At 45.0% G+C, this 16,996-nt stretch overlaps 1 protein-coding gene across 6 annotated transcripts in view; it reads left to right on the top strand.

Moving 5' to 3' along the window:
* Positions 1-497: 497 nt before the first annotated feature.
* The window catches only part of mak (male germ cell-associated kinase), a 98,758-nt gene continuing 82,259 nt past the window's right edge, over positions 498-16,996 (top strand). For 3 of the 6 annotated variants that reach the window (XM_069913347.1, XM_069913345.1, XM_069913352.1), the window contains exon 1: positions 498-669. The gene's annotated coding sequence lies outside the window, so the exon portion shown is untranslated. The other 3 variants (XM_069913349.1, XM_069913348.1, XM_069913346.1) reach the window with 3 other exon arrangements.

Here is a 16,996-nt window from a genome sequence, read left to right as displayed (position 1 = left end):
TGAATTTAAGGCAGAGATTGATAGGTTCTTGATTAGCCAGGGCATCAAAGGTTGTGGGGGAAAGGCTGCGAAGTGGGACTGAGTAGGTGAATGGAGGGACAGACTCGATGCTCTTAAGAACCTATTTCTGCTTCTAGGTCTCATGGTCTTTACCACTCGAGTGGCCCTTGCCCATCTCCATCTGCCCTGTTTTCATGCTACTGGTTGTCTCTTGCTCTCTTGGTCTTCGTGCTGAGATCCCCTAAAGTGGATACCCTTCCCCGACTTGTGCTACTCTACGCGCTTAGCTCGTTCAGCCCTTCGTTTTTCTGCAGTAAAACTTTTACATTGCAATTTCCTCCACCCGCCTCCAGCTCGCCCAAAACACCACTGCACAAAAGTCAAAACACAAAGCTGGAAAAACTCCCCCAGCTCCGTGCTGTCACTTCAGCCACGACGTGCGCAGTCAGGCGGCTGCCGATCATCCCGCGCCCGCGCAGTGCGACCGAACAGCCGGGGGGCCAGCGCCGCTCGCGTCAACTCCTGCGAGTCGGCGCAGGGCGAGCATTCATTGGCCGCGTTCACGGCGCTCTTGAGCATGCGCGTTGCCGGCTGGCGACGCGTGGCGTTACCATGGAGAAATCGGCGGAGCGCTCGCGATTGGGAGCCGCAGCAACCGTCCCGGCTGAGGTGAGCGGGTCGGGGGGCGCCGGTCTGACTTGTCGCTGGGCTGGGAGGGAGCCCTGATCCTTGGGCTGGGAGGGAGCCCCGATCCTCGGGTGTTCGGATATTGAGGGCCGGCTCAGCAACATTCATCCCCATCCGGTACCTGTACCTGTTGTTTCGACGGCCACACAAATGCAGAGCTGACTCAGACCGCAAGAAACTGCCGAGGGTTGTGCCTGTCCACAAAAGTGTTTGAGGAAGTCCGTAGATCACGCAGCATCCATGGACAGCGATAGGCAGCTGCAAGCTATGTATTGTTCTAGTTATCCAGCCAGCATCTGCAATTTCCTTGTTTACCTCGAGGGATTTCGCGTGATGTAACCATGACAAGCCTTTATTATCATATCGTGACCCCCCCCCCCCCCCCCCCTGAGGTCAACACCAAGATGCTGCATCTCCTTGCAGTGCATATATGGCAAGCCACTGGGGCCAGAAGCCTCATCCCAAAGATCCCCCCCCCCCCCCCACCCCACCTCTTCACATTTTTTCCAAACCAAAAGCAATTTGCTAATTGGCTTGCATCTTTTCCAGTAAGACATCGAGATATGAACATGTATTATTATTTTTTCGTCCATAAAAAACTAATAATTTCGGTGTTCAGTTGTTATTATTGCTCTTTTATGAGTTCAACGTCTTACAGTAAATTTCCGTTGAAAAATGCCAGTATTTTACAAAATCCTTGTATCACGTGGTGGTTTGATGGTGCATGTTTGTCACCAGTCATGGTGGTGTTGATGCGCGCTGGTCCCTCGCTGCATCCTGTGGTTGTTGTTGCTGCTGATGCGGTTGTTATCATGCGTTGAGTTACGACGACAATGTGCTTATTGACTCTGTGGTGGCAGTTGTAGGCACTGTTGCTGGAGTTGCTAATGTTGCACCTGCCTGTGTATGCACGTCTCCATCAGCGTGGCTATCTGTTCTTTCTCGGTCCTTTGGGCCTGCTTCATATGCTTTTGATTTCGATGATACAGTTGCATATTGACTTTTAACAAATACGACCGAGGCAACACTTTTTCCATTCACACCCCAAGCTGCCACGTAGGATGTCCTTTACCATGAATTTTGAAGACCTGCACTTGACAGCTTCTCCCACTTTCAGTTCTTGAGGTTGCTTTGTTGACCTGTCATACTGTGATTTTGTCTTTCTATTTTTCCCTCCCTTCTTCCTCTGCACTCCCTTCACAACTTTTGGCTTCAGGAGTTGTTTTGCTGTTGGTAATTGGTCTGTGTTCGGCAAGGCATTGATCTCGGCACTGGACTGCTGTACATCCCTTCTGTAGGAGTATTTCTCTATTCGAGGATTGCCTTATGCACATTTGCTCCTGGCTGAGCACATTTCTTCATGATTGTTTTGGCAATCTTCACAGCTGACTCTGCTTTGTCATTGGATTGCAGGTGATGAGGAGATGATGTGTGTTGCATTTTCCCCTTCAAACATGAAGCACTAAAAACTCATCACTGGTGAATTGTGGTCCGTTATCACTCACTAATTCATCCGGGATACCATAGTGGCTGAAATGTGATTCGAGACACACAATCACATCTGTACTTGTAGTTGACTCCATCTCAGCTACTTCCCAGAAGTTTGAGTAGTAATCAACTGTGATCAGATGGTCTTTTCCATTCAGTGTGAATAGATCTGTTCCGAGTTTTATCCACAGTCTGTATGGGATTGCATGAATTGGGATGGGTTCTTTTGCTTGCTGGGCTTGAAACTTGTTACAACCATTGCACTGCCTGATGTAATCTCCTATTTCATGATTCATGGTGGGCCAGAATATGACATCTCTAGCCTTCCTCAGACTTGACTCGATTCCTTGGTGGCTTGCATGGACATGTTGCACCATCTCTCTTCTCATCTGCTTAGGCATTATGACTCTCATACCCTTGTAGAATATGCCATCATAGGTTGTAATCTCATCCCTGTATGCCCAATACTCACATAGGGTGACTGGTGTGTTGCTGACTGTATCTGGCCAAACTCTACTACATCTTTGAGTATTTGTATAGTTTCATCTCTTTCAGTCATTTCTTTCATTTGCTGAAGTCTCTTATCAGTTAGCTTGACCATCGAATCTGGGTTTATTTCCTCGATTTTTCTCATCATTTTGCTGAGCTGACTCATGGAGAAGATCTCATAATCTGTGCGATCTTCTGCTTTCTTAAGTAGTAGAACTGGCCTTGATAACATGTCTGCTATGTATATGAGCTTTCCCTTTTGTACTTCATATCCAGGTTGTACTTCTATAACTTTAGCAACATCCTTTTCAGGTGTTTGGGTGCTGCTAGTAGAGGTTTCATGAAGATGGTTTGCAGCTGTTTCCACAGTGATCTTCTCTTTGGCAAATAAGTACTGGTTGAAGTGTTCACACGCAAAAACTATTGCCAGACATTCCTTCTCTATCTGGGTATAGCTTCTGTCTGTGTCTGTTAATGCCCTTGATGCAAATGCTACTGGTTGAAAGCGTTGCATAGGAGTTTCTCTGAGGCCTGTTTCACTTGCATCACACGGTAGTGTCATTTTAACGCTGGTGCAGTGGTGACCAGGTGCTCAATGAACTTGTAGGCTAACTCTAGTTCAGTGCCCTAAAACCATTTCACATCCTCCTTCATCAGCTTTTTTAGTAGTTCACACTCTGATAACAGGTTGGGCAAACATTCGCAAGTTAGCTCACGAAGTGCTGTACGGCCTTGACATCTGAGGGTTGTTCCATCTCTAGTACAGCTCAGAACTTCTCAGGATCAGGACAAAGTCCTTCAGCAGTAGGTTTATGGCCTATGTACGAACTTCAGTCTTCCTGAGCTACCTCTTGTTCATTGCAATGTGAGTACAAATCCTGTTACACTCTAGGTTGTATCAGCTCTGCACCAAATGGCCTCAGCTTGACCTTAGATGTTTGCAAGTCTGGATCTCCATTTTGCATCACCTCACACAGGTATGCAAAATTCATGACACTGAAAGTGGCTCCAATGTCTATCTGATACTTTATTGATCAATAGTGAGATTTGTCTGCTGTCACATCTGCTTGGACAATCCACTTCTGGCCTTGTGTGTTTCAGATTCACCTGACATGCTCTCTCTAGCAGCCCAATGAGGTTCTTGTAATGATCAGCAATGGCTTCATCCAGTGTATCTCCACATCCACACACTAATAGATCATCAACTATAGGCTCAACACCTAGTAAGTCCTGGACTACTTATTGTCACAGGTACCAAGGTGCAGCAATCAAGATCGCTTTGTGAGCAGTCCAGCCAAACACCATTGATATTCCTCAGGAGCAGTGGTGATGCTAAGTGGTATGTGAAAGCATCTGTAGCACCTAAATGGTGTCCAAAAAGTAATCAGGTAGCTACTGCTTTTGTCCACTTTTATCTGCCAGTATCTGACCTTAGCATCATGGATCGTGACCACCTTCGCTTTGGTGAGCTGGGGTAGAATTTTGCTTTTAGTTGTCATTGGGTAGTGAGACTTTCTGAGTGCCTGATTGAGGTCTTTAGGGTCTAGGCATACCTTAAGCTTTCCAGGTTTCCTCACAGCAACCATACTAATCCATTCAGTAAGAGAATTGACCTTCTGTATCACTCCTTTGTCCTCTAGCTCTTTGATTTTCTCTTTCAAGCTGGTCTTGAAAGCTGCTGGCACTCTTCGAGGTAGGTGCTGAACAGGCTTGACGCTCTAGTCAACCTCCAAATGGCATTCGCCAGAGAGGCACCCAAGTCCAGTGAATAAATCATTGTAATCTCGTAGGATTTCATCTCTCGTGAGTGGACTTTCTGCACCTCAGTTACATTAACTGTTATGTTTATATCTCCACATTGCTCAGTTGCTTGTGCAGATAGCAAAATAGGGTGATCAGAATCCACTGCCTGGAATCTCACCTTGCATTGTGTGCCATTACAATGTGAGTACAAATCCTGTTACACTCTAGGTTGCATCAGCTCTCCACCAAATGGCCTCAGCTTGACCTTGGATGTTTGCAAGTCTGGATCTCCATTTTGCATCACCTCACACAGTGATGCAAAATTCATGACACTGCAAGTGGCTCCAATGTCTATCTGATACTTTATTGATCAATAGTGAGGTTTGTCTGCTGTCACATCTGCTTGGACAATCCACTTCTGGCCTTGTGTGTTTACACTGCTCACAAGCTCCATAGTGTATAACGATTCATTGCTGTCATCATCAATTTGCTCTTCTGGCACCACAAACTTCACTGCTTATTACTTCTTAGACAGATACTTTCTGGCAAAATGATTGTTCTTTTTACATTTTACACACTGTTTACCCCATGTTGGGCAGGTTTTTCTCTCTTATGATGTCCACCACAGTATTTACATTCTGACCTCTGTCTTTTGTCTCCTTTCTGCAACAATCTGGCTTTGCTCTGCTGTCTCCCACTATACTTTGTGGATTCTTCTGTTTTCCATAATTATTCACTGCATGAACTATTTCTGTCATCCTCACTGAGCCCTCTGTGCTCTTAAGCTGCTCTTTTGTGACTCTTGCTCTCCTGCACGTGTACGCTTATCCTCCCTCAACAAGTGGGCTCTCACAGCTGGATCCTTTGTGCCTAGCACAATCTTGTCTCTCATTAAATCTTCTTTTAGCATTCCAAACTCGCACGACTCAGCCAGTTTCCTCAGCACTGTCACATATTGATCTGTGGTTTCATTTTCATGCTGATCGTGAGTGTTGAATGCATAACACTCAGATATGACATTTGTAGCAGGTTCAAAATGTTCCTTCAATTTCTTGAGTATTTCTGCACTTTTCCTTTGTTCTTCACTTGCCATATCTACCATAGGTAGACTCTGTTGCGCAGCGGGCTTTGGACTTGGGGTGAGGGGCCGTACACAGCCTTTAGAGCCTCGTAGAAACCCCTGAAGTCACCAATGTCCGCGCTGAGCTGGGTTCGTTTGGCGAGGCTAGTCCACCACTCATTTTGGATCTCCCGGAGTTTGCGCTGAAGATGGCTGCATGCGCGACGGAAAGCTTGTTTCTTCTCTGGACAGGACGGCTTTGTAAGGTGAGCCTGGTGGGCAGCTCGCTTCTTTGCCAGCAGCTCCTGGATTTCCTGGCTGTTTTCGTCAAACCAGTCCTTGTTTTTCCTGGAGGAGAAGCCCAGTACCTCTTCAGTGGATTGCAGTATGGTAGTCTTCAACTGATCCCAGAGGGTTTCAGGGGACGGGTCCGTGAGGCGGGTTGCATCGTCGAGCTTTGCTTTGAGGTTTGCCTGGAAGTTTCCTCTCGCTTCGTCTGACTGCAGGTTTCCAACATTGAACCTCTTTCTGGGGGCTTTATTGTTCCTGGGCTTTGGCTTGAAGTGAAGGTTGAGCGACTTCAGGGGTATCTACAAGGCTCTAAAGGCTGTGTACGGCCCCTCACCCCAAGTCCAAAGCCCGCTGCGCAGCTCAGACGGCAAAGTCCTCCTCAGCGACAAGATCTCCATCCTCAACCGATGGTCAGAACACTTCCAATCTCTTTTCAGTGCCAACCGCTCAGTCCAAGATTCCGTCCTGCTCCAGCTCCCTCAACAGCCCCTAAGGCTAGAGCTGGATGAGGTTCCCACCCTGGATGAGACATATAAGGCAATCGAACAACTGAAAAGTGGCAAAGCAGCAGGTATGGATGGAATCCCCCCAGAAGTCTGGAAGGCTGGCGGCAAAACTCTGCATGCCAAACTGCATGAGTTTTTCAAGCTTTGTTGGGACCAAGGTAAACTGCCTCAGGATCTTCGTGATGCCACCATCATCACCCTGTACAAAAACAAAGGCGAGAAATCAGACTGCTCAAACTACAGGGGAATCACGTTGCTCTCCATTGCAGGCAAAATCTTCGCTAGGATTCTACTAAATAGAATAATACCTAGTGTCGCCGAGAATATTCTCCCAGAATCACAGTGCGGCTTTCGCGCAAACAGAGGAACTACTGACATGGTCTTTGCCCTCAGACAGCTCCAAGAAAAGTGCAGAGAACAAAACAAAGGACTCTACATCACCTTTGTTGACCTCACCAAAGCCTTCGACACCGTGAGCAGGAAAGGGCTTTGGCAAATACTAGAGCGCATCGGATGTCCCCCAAAGTTCCTCAACATGATTATCCAACTGCACGAAAACCAACAAGGTCGGGTCAGATACAGCAATGAGCTCTCTGAACCCTTCTCCATTAACAATGGCGTGAAGCAAGGCTGTGTTCTCGCACCAACCCTCTTTTCAATCTTCTTCAGCATGATGCTGAACCAAGCCATGAAAGACCCCAACAATGAAGACGCTGTTTACATCCGGTACCGCACGGATGGCAGTCTCTTCAATCTGAGGCGCCTGCAAGCTCACACCAAGACACAAGAGAAACTTGTCCGTGAACTACTCTTTGCAGACGATGCCGCTTTAGTTGCCCATTCAGAGCCAGCTCTTCAGCGCTTGACGTCCTGCTTTGCGGAAACTGCCAAAATGTTTGGCCTGGAAGTCAGCCTGAAGAAAACTGAGGTCCTCCATCAGCCAGCTCCCCACCATGACTACCAGCCCCCCCCACATCTCCATCGGGCACACAAAACTCAAAACGGTCAACCAGTTTACCTATCTCGGCTGCACCATTTCATCAGATGCAAGGATCGACAATGAGATAGACAACAGACTCGCCAAGGCAAATAGCGCCTTTGGAAGACTACACAAAAGAGTCTGGAAAAACAACCAACTGAAAAACCTCACAAAGATAAGCGTATACAGAGCCGTTGTCATACCCACACTCCTGTTCGGCTCCGAATCATGGGTCCTCTACAGGCACCACCTACGGCTCCTAGAACGCTTCCACCAGCATTGTCTCCGCTCCATCCTCAACATCCATTGGAGCGCTTACATCCCTAACGTCGAAATACTCGAGATGGCAGAGGTCGACAGCATCGAGTCCATGCTGCTGAAGATCCAGCTGCGCTGGATGGGTCACGTCTCCAGAATGGAGGACCATCGCCTTCCCAAGATCGTGTTATATGGCGAGCTCTCCACTGGCCACCGTGACAGAGGTGCACCAAAGAAAAGGTACAAGGACTGCCTAAAGAAATCTCTTGGTGCCTGCCACATTGACCACCGCCAGTGGGCTGATAATGCCTCAAACCGTGCATCTTGGCGCCTCACAGTTTGGCGGGCAGCAACCTCCTTTGAAGAAGACCGCAGAGCCCACCTCACTGACAAAAGGCAAAGGAGGAAAAACCCAACACCCAACCCCAACCAACCAATTTTCCCCTGCAACCGCTGCAATCGTGTCTGCCTGTCCTGCATCGGACTTATCAGCCACAAACGAGCCTGCAGCTGACGTGGACTTTTTACCCCCTCCATAAATCTTCGTCCGCGAAGCCAAGCCAAAGAGACTCTGTAGCACTCTTTCCCCATGAGAAATAACAAAGTAGCTGCTCTAATGTTATCTGGCTTCTTGTCTAGCTCTATTGCAATTTCATACATCTCATACTGGGACTAAAACAACTTTCAACTTCATCTCAAATCCCCTTTCAATGGGTGTTGGTACTGAAAAATGTGCAGATGCCGCGGCTTATCAATCAGTACTCCTTTCTGTACGGAAATCTGCAACTATCGTCCATGGGAGCATGGCCAAGCCTTGGCTGGTCACTTTTGCCATCAAAATACACAATTTCAAATTTACAAAACTCTGTCCTTCCACTGAGCAATTGTTTCTCATGTCCTCGTCTCGAGCATTGGCTGTCTTATAGTCCTGATAACACTTTCAAAATATGGAAACAATCCACTCTTTTGCTCAACTTTCACGTCTGACAGCATGTTTCATGTGGGGTAACCATGACAAGCCTTTATTATTATATTGTGACCCCTGAGGTCAGCACTGGTATTCTATATCTTATGGCCACTTGTGCAAAAAGCCAAATCCCAAACATACACACCTCAGATAATCACACAGCTCTCCTCCCTTCATTGACTCAATCTACACTTCCCACTACCTTGGAAAAGCAGCCAACATTTTAAAAGACTCACCCCACACTCCCTTAACCCTTCATATTTCCCTTCCCCAACCCTGCACAACCCCCCACACCACCGCCAAAGATGATTTACCAGTGTGAGATCAGTTTCTTTCCTGCAGTTACCAGACTTCTGAATGAGCCTCACAAAAGAAAAATGATGTTGTTTTTGCTTGTTCTCTCTCTGTAACTTGGCACTTCTGGACTGTGTCTTACTTGCAGGTACTCTGAATAAGGTGTTTGGACTGCTCACAAACTAATCTTGATTGCTGCACCTTGGTAAAGTGACAATAAATTTGAACTTGAATAACAATAATCTAAAAGAAAGAGCCCAGCAGAATAAGAACTCAGTTGATGTTAAATTGAGAGGGTTCTGTTAAACCCCTGCTGGACAAGCAGAACACTTTTGGTGGCACTTATGACAAAAATAAGGAACTGAAGTGATGGTAATCATGAGAGTTTATTATATACATAAGTACAATGTGCATATGCAATGAATTTCTTGCTGCAGCTACACAAATACAGTGTGGGGAGGATCGTGATTTTCTTGGACATTGAGACAATTTCTGGGTAAGGGGACACTAGAAGATAGGTGGGTTGCAGCTTGACAAAGTTGTGACATGTTCTTTCAGAAAAGTGATTTTATAATTACCCAAATAGAAGCAGTAGGGCAACTGGCCCATCATACCTGCTTCATTATTCAATAAGATCACAGTTGATCTTGCCATGGACTCAACTCTACTTACCTGTCTGTTCCCCTCACCCTTAATTACCCTACTTTTCAAAAACCTACTTGTGTCTTAAATATATTTAATGAGGTTGACTGTCCTGTGTCATTAGCTCGAGAATTCCACAGATTAACTAATCTCAGGGAGAGGCAGTTTCTTCTCATCTGTCTTAAATGTATTCACCTGAAACTTGATACAATATTCCATAGTTCTAATCTCACCTGCCAGTGGAAACAACTTTCCTGCTTCTCTCATCTATTCCTTTTTATAGTTTTATGTTTCTGTAAGATTTCTCCCTTATTCTTCCAAACTCAAATTGTCCTAGACTATCTCTCCTCATAAGCTCATTTCCAGAATCAACTAGGTAAACTTCCTCTGTGCTGGCTCCAAAGTCAGTATATCATTTTTTGCAAGCAAGGAGACCAGAATTGTACACAGTGCGACAGGTGCAACCTCCTCTGTGGACAATACTGTTTCAATAGAACCTCTGCTCTTAAATTCATTCCCTCTGTCATTGAGGGCCAATATCCAATTTGCCTTCTTGATTACCTGCTGCACCTTCAAATTATCAATTAGCAATTCATGTACAATCACTCATGTGCAGGTCTTTCTGCTCAACAGCATTACTGCAATTTCCTCATTTTAATAACAGTCCAATTCATTATTTTTCCTTCCAAAGTTGATGATTTCATTTTTACCATTATACTCCATCTGCCAGACCCTACCCACTCACTCACTATTATCTCTCTGCATACTTCTGGTGCCCTCCATTTGCTTTTCCACTCAATACAGTGCTATCAACAACCTTAGTCTATTGTCCGAATAATTTATGTATATGAACAGCTGTGGCCCAGCACAGATTCATATCGCAATCTCTAACCACAGATTGCCAACAGAGAAGCAACCATTTATCTATAGTTAACCAAACCTTTCACTGGCTCTACACAAAGCCGTGGAACAGCTGGACAGCAAAGATGCATACATCAGGATGTTCTTTATTGACTACAGTTCAGCATTTAATACCATCATTCCCTCAAAACTGATTAGCAAACTCCAAGACCCGGGAGTTAACATCCCACTGTGTAATTGGATCATGGATTTCCTCACCTGCAGACCTCAATCAGTGAAGATGGGTAAGAACTTTTCCTCCACAATTGCTATCAGTACTGGAGCACCACAGGGGTGTGTTCTTAATTCCCAGCTCTTCTCACTTTACACCTATGACTGTGTATGACAATAACATCATCTACAAATTTGTAGTGGGTTGCATAAAGGAAGAGGATAAATCAGCATACAGGAGAGAAATTGAAAACTTGGCTGAATGGTGTACCAACAACAACCTTGTACTCAATGTCTCCAAAACTAAGGAGCTGATTGTTGACTTCAGGAAAGGAAAGTCAGAGGTATACAATCCAGTGATCATTGGGGGATCAGAGGTGGAGAAGGTGAGTAAATGTAAGTTCTTGAGAGTCACTATCTCAGAGGAGCTTTCGTGGACCCAAAACACCAATGGCATCATGAAGAAGGCACTGATGTGCCTCTACTTACTCAGGAGTTTGCAGAGGTTTGATATGACCAGAAACCTGGCAAATTTCAAGAGGTGTGATGCAAAGTGTGATGACCAGCTGCATCATGGTCTAGTATGGGAATACCAATACCCCTGAGCATAAAGCCCTCCAAAAGGTAGTGGGCACAGCCCAGGACATCACAGGCAAAACCTTTCCCACTATTGAGTACATCTGGGAACGCTGCCATCAGAGACCAGTGGCAATCATCAAAGATGCGCCCCATCCAGCACACGCTCTGTTCTTGCTGCTTCCATCAGGAAAGAGGTAGAGGTGCCACAAGGTTCGCACTACCAGGTTCAGGAACAGCTGCTACCCCTCCACCATCAGGCTCCTCAATGACAAACTCAATCAGAGACTCACTTAAGGACTCTTGTGCCCTTTATTGAATTTCTTTTGTTCTCTCTGTATTGCTCAATCAGTTTGTTTACTGGACAGCAACTAATAGAATCTTTTTATTTAATTAATGTTTTAATAAAAGATAATAATGCAGGAGTCTTGGCTATTGATCTTATCCAACAAGGATCAAGTAGTAGCTGTCATGATGGATATGAATTTAATAGGGATAGGCCAGCCAACAATCCCCCCATGGAACAGATACCAACCTGAATGGGGAAGCAATATATCAGTGGTACTACTGGATAGTAGAAGAAGAATGGATATTCTATCTTAGCTTGTGGATGTGAGTCCCAAGGGTAGGTTGCTAGTGTAAAGGACATCTTCTTGCTGCTGTAAAGGAACTACATGGGAGGAGGGAGAGGGATCCATGAAGCACCTGACAGCATAGCTAAAACCAACTTTGAGGACACCTTCAACCCTGCACACAGATGCTCCTTTCAAGAACGAAATACAGGAGTATCAGAGCCACCACCACCAGGCTGAGAAACAGCTTCTTCCCACGGGTGGTGAGAATGCTGAAGGACCAAAAGAACTGCTCACACTAACCATATTCTTGAAACAATATTTATTTATTAATATAGATAAAATACTTGTCCTGCATATGATTTGTTTGTCTGTACGTGTGTTACATCAAGTTGTGTGTCTGCGTGTTTTGGATTGAGGATCAGTGAACGCTGTTTCATTGGGTTATACTTGTGCAATCAGATAACAATAAACTTGACTACTTGACAAACTTAATGTGTCAAACAACGCAACATCTGTGGGGGAAAGGAAGTGCGGATGCTTCAGGTCAAGACCCTGGTGCAAGGCAGGTTAGATGCAGGGAATTTACATAAATCATTAACAATTCCCTTTCCCCTACAGATGCTACAGCTTAGTTCCTTTTGTAAATTGTTGTTGCTGTAGATTCTAGCATCTGCAGTCTTTTGTGTCTCCAGCATGGCATAAATCAAATGGTTATATAAGGTATTATGATCTAAATTAATCATTAAAACCAGAAAGTAATAATATCTGGATTGCTATCTGTATGCAAATGGAATTATGCATCCCTTTTTTATCTGGGTCTACAATAACATTCCATCCTCTGTCTCTACCTTACCTACACCGTTCCACCTCAACATGGTTCCATGTGCTCATTTGTTTTCATTATCAGTATCCACTTATCAGGCTGTCATTAAACCCCCCTCTTCCACCCAAGTTCCATCTACTCACAACGCTTCACCTCATCTTTTTCCACCTATCACTTGCCCCTGTCTCAGTCATCCCTCTCATTTGTTTATCAGCTCAAGCTGATAGTAAACTGATTACCCCACTCCAGTTCCTATTTTCTCTGTTTCTCTGAAATAATGAGTTTAAAGAAAAGGTAATGCAATGTAGACTGGGAAAATCAAATTAGAACAAAAATTGGCAATGTGAGAAACAGAAGTACCTTCACAGAAATTGCTTGAGACAAAAATTGAGAACAAAGAACATTTATTATACATCAATGCAAAGTTGGGTGCTTTCCCCTTACCCTGGGAATACACACGTACACTGGAGCTCACCCAACTTTTATACAGTTTATTTCAGTATAGAAGTACCCCCCCCCCCCCCCCCAACATTCTTCTGCCTCCTGGATAAGTTTGGCATTAGGCAATCCTGTCTGCCTACGTGCTGTTTCTGTGAACTTGGAGGACCAGGGGGTATCCTGTCGGTGTCCTATCACGTCATTGTCCTTATTCACACCTTCCCAACCCTCAGGGCTTCTAACTCTTATATGCAGAACTTGCTAATTCTGTCTAAGGCTTACTAATTACATATGTGCAACTTGTTGACTCTGTCTAAGCTAGAAGACACTTATCTTATTCAGACTAACTTTACTTCCTACATTCTATTATCTACCCTTATCCTATTCATACTGGCTTTATTCATTACACATATTTTCATATTAGTTTTACTCATTTCTCACAATCCTCACTTTTCTTTTAGCTAAGCTTCGTGAATTCTCAACTGGAATGTATTTCTTGAAAACTTGGTCTTTTTCCCAGCGAGTCAGTAAACGAACTGCAGTCTCAGCATCATCAGACAGAATTTGGGAAACATACATCCTTTGGGTTATAGTGATCTGACGAGGGGTCCGTTGAATTAAATACTGCACACAAGTCTTTAGGCAGGGGAGCACCATAATGACCAGAATAGCGAGTCCAGCTGCTATAAGGGCTGTGGGTATCAGACTCCAGTTACCAATAAAAAGTCTAGTCCGTCCCACACTGGACCAAGGTTGCCAAGTCTGAACCTGGGCATGGGAAGATTTTCGAACTCCTGAAGAAATGTCTTTAACCGCCTGACCGTTGTGAGCATTGTCATTAACCAGTCTTTCACAAACGCTGCCTTCAGCAGCCAACGAGTAATCGAGAGCCAGGCGGTTTTGTTGAACTGTGGCTCGTATCTGTCGTCTTTCTTCAGCCCCTAAATTCAGGGCCATCGCTGTCTGTTCGGTGATGATCTCCAAGGCTGGAGTCTGATTAAACGATTTAAATGCCAAGCAGCTGTGGTGTTCTGGAGCAGCTTACGTCGTTTACAACTGGAACTCCCCTTATAGTGGTGGTTCTTAACATTCCGAATGTCTGTGTGACCCAAAGGATGATTTACAGGAGACCAAGTTGGGAAGGGGTGTTTCTTGTCACTTAACCTGTGAGTTGCAGCTTGTCTGCGAATATTAGCATAAGTATCACTGAACCTGTGAGTTGCAGCCTGTCTGTGAACATTAGCATATGTATTCACTCTATCTCTGCTACATGTACAATCCTGACTAACATTCTGTCTGTCATTGTCCCACCATCTTCTTTGTGCTATCTCTTTAAAACTCCTCTTTTTAATATCTGTAGAGGCCAGAATACAAACCAAGTCTACTCCCCTAAGGCCGTTCTGTTCCCCTGGTCCATGTTGGGATCCTATATTAACCCATACTAAATAAGGTACCCCACTATGACTATACTCTATACCTGCACCCTGTCTGCATTCTAAAGGTAAATAATTGTCACCTCTGCTGCCCCTATTCCTGGAGGACTTAATACATTGTGAGCAATTTGGTGATTTCCCAAAAATTCGGAACCAACAAGTAAACAAAACAGCAAATGGTAAAAACAACATTACAGCACTTTTTCCCGGCATAGTGTAACTTTCAGATCAGAAGGATGAAGGTCTGCACGCCAGGTGGAGGGTCGATTATCAATGTCTTTAGTCCGTGGATCAGCAGCTTGTTTAATTCGTTCTATGTGAGTCCACATCTTTTCTTTCGTTCGCACTGCAGTGTCTGTAATCAAAAGTACACAATAGGGGCCGTCCCAGACAGGTTTTAGTTGGTGATCTTGCCATGCTTTTACAGATACCCAATCATCAGATTTAATAAAATGAATAGGATGCTCCAGGGGTGGGTTTTGAGCTAATAAACCCTTCCATTTTAATTCGTATAGAGAGGCAGAAAGTCCCTTTAAATATTTGGATATGTACTGGTCGTTCACCTCAGGGGTAGGGGTATTAAAAGGTGACATACAAGGTTCGAGTATACCATCTTTCACCAACTGGTCAATTACTGGCTGCAGCCCCTTTCGGCCAGCCATCGGAATTGGATACTGTTTTCGTCTAATTACTTGCTCAGGATCTTTTAAAGTAACTTGCAGGGGAGGAATATCTAACACTCCTCTATTGCTTCTTTTTGCCCATACTCCAGGATTTATTAGTTCCCGATCCTCCTCGGTTAATACATACAATTGAACCCTGATACCTGATTCCTGTGGTCTGGTGCCGATAGCCAATTGGTCCTATAAATCTCGTCCTAACAAACAAACTCCAGCTTGGGGAACTAGTAGAATGTCCTCCGTTACTATCTTCTCTCCCATTTGTATTCTTACATCCCTTAATACAGGGACCATAAAATCTCTTCCTCCTACTCCCGAAATCATCACTGTCCCCTCTATCTTAACACCCTCAGGTGGTTGTAAAATACTAGACCGGGCTGCCTCAGAATCTACTAAAAAGGTCATCTTGTCACTGTGGGGTCCTATGCTTAAATTTACCAATGGTTCTCCGTGCAGCCCCACGGTGTGTATTGACTGAGAACCGTGACCCCCCTATTCATAATCTGCTTCCATCAGTGCGTAAGATCGCGTCTCCCTGGCTCGCATTGGGCATTCTCTCTTAAAATGTCCCTCCTTTTTTACAATGGTAGCAAACTAATGCTCCTGTTTCTCAATTCCTACCGGGATTACCACGAGGTTCCGGGAACGGTTGTCGTCCCCGGAATTCCCCTCTACCCTTGCCACTGCTCTGGTCTCTACTCTCCCACTACCGGCACTCCTCCCAATGTCCAGGAGCTGGCACACAGCCCCTACCCTTTCCTTACTGTCCCTCCACGACTCCCTTGACTGCATGCATCAAAATCTTAGCCTTTCTTTTTTGTTTATCCTCAGACCTCTGGACGTATGCCCTTTGTGCGATCTGTAAAAGCTGTGTTATTCCCTGTTCATGCCAATTCTCAGTCTTCTGCAATTTCCTTCTAATGTCTGGGGCTGAATTTGTAACGAAGCCCGTTAATACTAATTGTTCACCCGCTGGGGATTCTATATCCAGACCCCCATATTGCTGTATGGCCGTACGCAATCTATTCAGAAATGCAGAGGGGGTCTCCTCGGGACCTTGGAGAACCTCAAATGCTTTCTTAAAATTCTGTCCTTTTGGAACAGATTCCTTGATTCCTTTTATCAGATTAACCCTATATTCCTCCATTAATGTGTGACCATCATTAGTATTCTTATCCCAATTCGGTTTTGCCAGGGGGAATTTAAGTTCCCCAGGTATCGCCTCTGCTCCCCCTTGGTGTTCCCTATCCCAGACTCTAATCCCTGCCTGGCGAATCATTCCACGTTCATCCAAAGTGAACAGAGCCCTAAAGATACATGTTAACTCATCCCATGTATATATATTTGGTCCCAAAAATTGATCTAATTCTTCAGCACATCCCTGAGGATCCTCTATCAAGGAGGTAATTTCTCTCTTAAAGTTACGCACTGTACTAGTCAGGGACACATTTATGAAACCGAGACCCCCTCCCACGGGAACTTCCCGTAAAGGTCTCATCCAGTTAATTTCTGTCTTATCCTCTCCTTTATAATGTCTAGGTTCCTGCTCTCCGGGAAATGAATCAAAGGGTTCTACCCTTCCCTCCCGGAGGGTCTCACACTGTTTTGAATCAAAGTCTCCTCCCTCTTTTGTCAATTGAGGTGATAATCTAGTACTTTGTGAATGGGTCATCATACCACCCCTACTTTCTTCTCCTTTCTTTAGCTGTGGGGGAGGAGGGGAAGGTGAAGAAGGGTAGAGCATAGGAGAGAGGGGAAAGATAGGAGTCGGCATAGGAGGAGCATAAGGTGGAGGAAGGGAATGTAACACATCCCATCCTTGTGTTTCAGGGACAAAAGGTTTCTCATCCTTCTTGTCCTTACATTCCTTTTCATTCAAAACCAGTTGATCAACCAATTCACTGAGCCAGCAGGCTGAATATTCTCTGCTCTCAATATTATCTCTTTGATTTTGATAGAGCCAGATGTTTAATGCCTGACACATCCAGTCCTCATC

The sequence above is a fragment of the Narcine bancroftii genome, chromosome 1, assembly GCF_036971445.1.
Source record: "Narcine bancroftii isolate sNarBan1 chromosome 1, sNarBan1.hap1, whole genome shotgun sequence".
Taxonomy (NCBI): Eukaryota; Metazoa; Chordata; class Chondrichthyes; order Torpediniformes; family Narcinidae; genus Narcine; species Narcine bancroftii.
This window is presented reverse-complemented; position numbering and strand designations above follow the sequence as displayed.